This window comes from Trematomus bernacchii, unplaced genomic scaffold, assembly GCF_902827165.1.
Source record: "Trematomus bernacchii unplaced genomic scaffold, fTreBer1.1, whole genome shotgun sequence".
Taxonomy (NCBI): domain Eukaryota; kingdom Metazoa; phylum Chordata; class Actinopteri; order Perciformes; family Nototheniidae; genus Trematomus; species Trematomus bernacchii.
The window spans coordinates 20,632,153-20,637,152 of record NW_022987593.1 but is presented as its reverse complement, the minus strand read 5'-3'; the positions used below and the strand labels follow the sequence as shown (position 1 = coordinate 20,637,152).

At 42.3% G+C, this 5,000-nt stretch overlaps 1 pseudogene; it reads left to right on the top strand.

Moving 5' to 3' along the window:
• Positions 1 to 5,000, top strand: part of LOC117482012 — a 92,926-nt pseudogene that overhangs the window by 56,088 nt on the left and 31,838 nt on the right.

Sequence of the window (5,000 nt, the reverse complement as noted above, 5' to 3'; positions counted from 1 at the left end):
AAGAAGTACATCTTCCAAAAGGGACGCTATTTCTCACATAATCCAGTGAACTATATGGGACCTTATGTGAAGGCTGATATGTGAATATGGCGGTTGCTAACAAGTGTCTAAATGAGACAATTAAACGCCATCACGCCCAACATTAGCCGCCTTTAGCTTAGCAGAGGGGACGTGAAGTCATGTGACCGTGATGTAGTTCCTTTATAGCCCAACGTTAGCCACCTTTAGCTTAGCGGTGGGGACGTGAAGTAATGTGACCGTGCTGTAGTTCCTTTATAGCCCAACATTAGCCACCTTTAGCTTAGCGGTGGTGACGTGAAGTCATGTGACCGTGCTGTAGTTCCTTTATAGCCCAACATTAGCCACCTTTAGCTTAGCGGTGGGGACGTGAAGTCATGTGACCGTGCTGTAGTTCCTTTATAGCCCAACGTTAGCCACCTTTAGCTTAGCGGTGGGGACGTGAAGTAATGTGACCATGCTGTAGTTCCTTTATAGCCCAACATTAGCCACCTTTAGCTTAGCGGTGGGGACATGAAGTCATGTGACCGTGCTGTAGTTCCTTTATAGCCCAACATTAGCCACCTTTAGCTTAGCGGTGGTGACGTGAAGTCATGTGACCGTGCTGTAGTTCCTATATAGCCCAACGTAATCTGAGACGAAAAAAAACTGGGAAAGGAAAGATTTAAAACCGTCAAAACTATCTTTAGTCATCCCTCAAGCTATACCTCAGTGTAACCTATCGCTATCGGTGAGTAAGGAAAGAAGTTGCTCTTACTTAAAAACATGTTTACCATATCCAGGGGGTTCCTTGAATTTTGAACTAACTTTACTTCAAAAAGGGCTGCCTTCAGTATCTTCCGGCACAGTCATTGTTGCCTGTTCTAATATCTCAGCTCCAGAGCAGCAGAGAGAATGGGGTTGCCTAATAAAGTATTTCGAAAGACATACACAAGAGTTTGAAGGCTCTTTAAGACTAAGGGATGGAGAGAGAGAGAGAGACAGGAAATACAATTTAACAAATAAACTGTCCCTGTTTACATAGAGAGAAAGAGAGGGAAACAGTAAGACGGACAAGGAGCATTTAAATAGCTGCAAAGAAGAAGTGTGGCAGAAAAAAAGCAAAAGCAATTTCATCCAACAGATCCCCAATTCTAAAATTGGATCGGAGCTGCAATAATAATAAAATCTACATAGTAGGATATCTCATATACAATTCCCTAAGAGCATCACAGCTGCTCCTGTGCTCAGGCAGAGATAGGACCTCACGCTGGATTGTTGGATAAAGATATTGAAATCTATTCATATTCAAAATAGTTTCTACACCTGCACAGCCTCAGTGAGAAGCTCAGGTTCAGTCTCAAACCCATTAAAACACTTTTTATAAGAGTACATTTCAAAATTGATGAGTACCATCATCACCACTTTTTTAGACTGCAAAATGTTGGTTCTGAAATGACTAGAAATCAAACAGGAAGTGATGCTTCTGAGCCTGCAAGGTATTTATAGTACTGAGGGTGTTCTTCTGGTAATGAAATAAATATTCATAAGGCGCCTTCAGGTGGTGGAGGGCCGTTATCGATTCTTCTGCCAAGTCAGATGTGGGAAAATCATGCAAATTATGCAGAAAGTTGAAACATTAATATTCATTGGGAAATTAACATAACACACACTCTGATGTGTGCCGTCATGAAGTCCTGAGCCACAGACAGAGATGAGACCTTGAATCCAGTGTGTGTGTGTGTGTGTGTGTGTGTGTGTGTGTGTGTGTGTGTGTGTGTGTGTGTGTGTGTGTGTGTGTGTGTGTGTGTGTGTGTGTGTGTGTGTGTGTGTGTGTGTGTGTCTATAGGTGGAACCAGTTGGACCTGGCCATTGTCTTGCTGTCAGTGATGGGCATCACCCTGGAAGAGATTGAGATCAACGCCTCCCTCCCCATCAACCCCACCATCATCAGGATCATGAGGGTCCTCAGGATAGCACGAGGTACACACACACACACACGCACACACACACACACACACACACACACACACACACACACACAGTCACTCAGTCACTCAGTCACTCAGTCTCTTACTCACTCACTCTCTCTCACACACACACACACACACACACACACACACACACACACACACACACACACACACATGAATAAGACAGGTACATGAATAAAAGTTACATTAATATATTCTACTCTTAATTGTCTGTTGATACGATCTGATGCTGCATCTCAACAGATCTGATCCCTCTCTTTTCTGTAAGCTTTCATTGAGAAACACCCCCTGATTCACTGACACCTGATGAAGAAAAGTGATAGTATTAACAGCTCGTCTTCCTCTTTCCTTCACTCTGAGGGGGATAGGGGTTAATTACATCCCTCTCACTTACTCCTCGCCCTCTGCCCTCAGTAAGACTGCCCAGGGAGCGCAGAGTGGCCTCCTGGGTAATCTGCTACTCAAACAGCCGCTAATTAACAAGCAAGTGGAGTATTTGATGACGAGTGAGACGACTGCTGGGGTCTTTCAGTCCTCTCATTCTCCTTCAATAACATTATAACCACTCTGCCTTGAGGTAAACTTACTTGTGTGACACTGGGAAAGAATATTAACATTTTACACCATTTTCTACCTGTTACGTTCCCTCCTAAACCAGGAGTACAAAGGGAAGTAACACAATATAAAAAAAAGGAGAGAGGGAGAGAGAAAATAATTGAGAGGAAACTGGTTTGTGAAGCCACGAGATGATGTTTTGATTAGTCAGAAATAAAGAGGGCTCACCAGCCAATTTGCAAAGTAAACTAATGACAAACAAAAACAACGTTCTTATTAAAGAAAGCGACAACTATAAACAACACACTATTTATAACTGCTACACGTTGCACAAAGACTACAAGAAAGAACGCCTTTGAAAAAGAGGATATTTAAAAGTACAATGAAGAAACAAGAGTGCAATATACTTAAAGTGGACCTATCATGCTATATTTGAATAATATAGTGTAGGACCATACCTATATAAGGCATATTTATACTTTTTTCTTTTCAAAATACCAAACAGATCATGCATTTTAGCCATGCCTCATTTTGCTCAATTTGACCATTTCTAGCTCTGGGCAGATTCAGTGAGAACAGCACCATCTACTGGCCTGGCATATGTACTACAGCGTCTCCAGCGCTTTCGAACGGCAATGGCCGTGGCTGTCTCCTCCTGATTGGTGGAGTTGGCCCAATAGCCGTAGCGCCACCGTCCTGACGTCAGGACAGTGTTCAAATCTGGATCAGTCTGTATCAGATCCGTTGCAGCCCCTTTTTTAGAGATTTGGGTATGGAGGAAAATAGAGAGGGTTGTGTTTTCTGACACTTGGTGAGTTCCCTGGAACACCGGGGACACATATTCATGTAGAAAAGACGTACAAAAGTGCATTTTGCATGATAGGTCCCCTTTAACATAAGAAAAGTGCAGAAGTCTAATGTTGTTTTTAGTTTTATTTCAAAATGCATTGGGCATATCATTTAGTAATTGTATGATAATGTAGGTTTACATATTACATTCGCCAAATCACATTTTCATCACTCATTCCTCATGAAAGTAACAGTGTACAAAAGTCAATGTCTGTTTTACATATCATTTTCGTAACAGACTATTCTCCATTAAAAAAAGACATTTGCAAAAGGCTTTGTTATGATAAACTGACCACATATTGGAAATCTGAATGATTACTTTCTGGCTTGAATACATATTATATGTAGCTCCCTCCAGTAATGACACGAGGCTGAGGTCTTGATTTAAATACAGGGTTTATTTTTGTGGGACCTATTAGGTAAACAATAAATAAATATGGAATATATGCATGCCATCACTGTTAATGCCGCTAAATAAAACAATAAACGGCACACATATCCCACACAGCATGTAGCACAAGCTAACAATAGCATGTAGCACAAGCTAGCGCATAGCATACATACATACATATAACCTGCAGCTCAACCACACACATTTAGACAAACAACCAGCACAAACGTACCTCGTAGGCTGCTAGTCATCTAGAGGGGCTGATATCTTTAACTGCATTTTTCCCTTAGTTTCCTTAGATTTTCTTTACATTCTGCGTTGCTCTGCAGTTGCGACTATCAAGTGCGTCGATTAAACAAACAGGTGTAACACAAAACACCGCAGATTAGTTCCGCCTCCATAAAAGGTAGGAACCAAAAATACAACGTGGAACAAAATAAACAACAGAGAGTGAAGACAGTTACATTATATCTTATAGAATTCACTGATTAAGAGCTGTATATTTATAACAGCTCAAAATCTCATCGACCTGCCAGCGACTCACAAATTCAGATTTTTAAATATAGTAGCTGCGCGGACTATTGCCACTCAATATCACCCAGGGATTGGCTAAACTGGGTAAACTAATTGGACGCATGTAATCTCCATTTACGAAGATGTTTTTAGTTTTCAATACCATTTTATTTCTGAAGAAAAACAGTGTGTGCACGGCTACACGGTCAAACAACTGTTGCATCTTCCCAGTCCCAATCACCCTCATCTGTACCGATGAGGTCACCTTAATGGTACGTCCACACGGTTCCGTCGCGTTGAAGCTTGCCGGTGGGCGTGTCTGGCGCGCGACCAACAACCAATCACATTAATCTCCCGCCCCGGACACACAAGCACGCGGTTTGATTGGCTAGCGCTTGTACTGGCATATGATTTGATTGGCTGGCGCTTCCGTCGACGCTTGAAAAGTTGAACTTTTCTCAACTTTCGAAGCGAGCAACGGAGGCAAAGCGACGCGACGGAAACACAATGCAGTTCGGCAAAGCGTGACGTCACCCCATTCAAAGGGAAGGGGAAGTGTCTCTGTTGAAGCACGCGACGGAACCGTGTGGACGTACCGTAATACCCTGTGCCCCATTGTGCCATCTAGCACTCAAAACAAACAACAAAAACATACAAATGGGCTCAACCACAGTTGATGACTTACTGCAAATTGCTGGTAC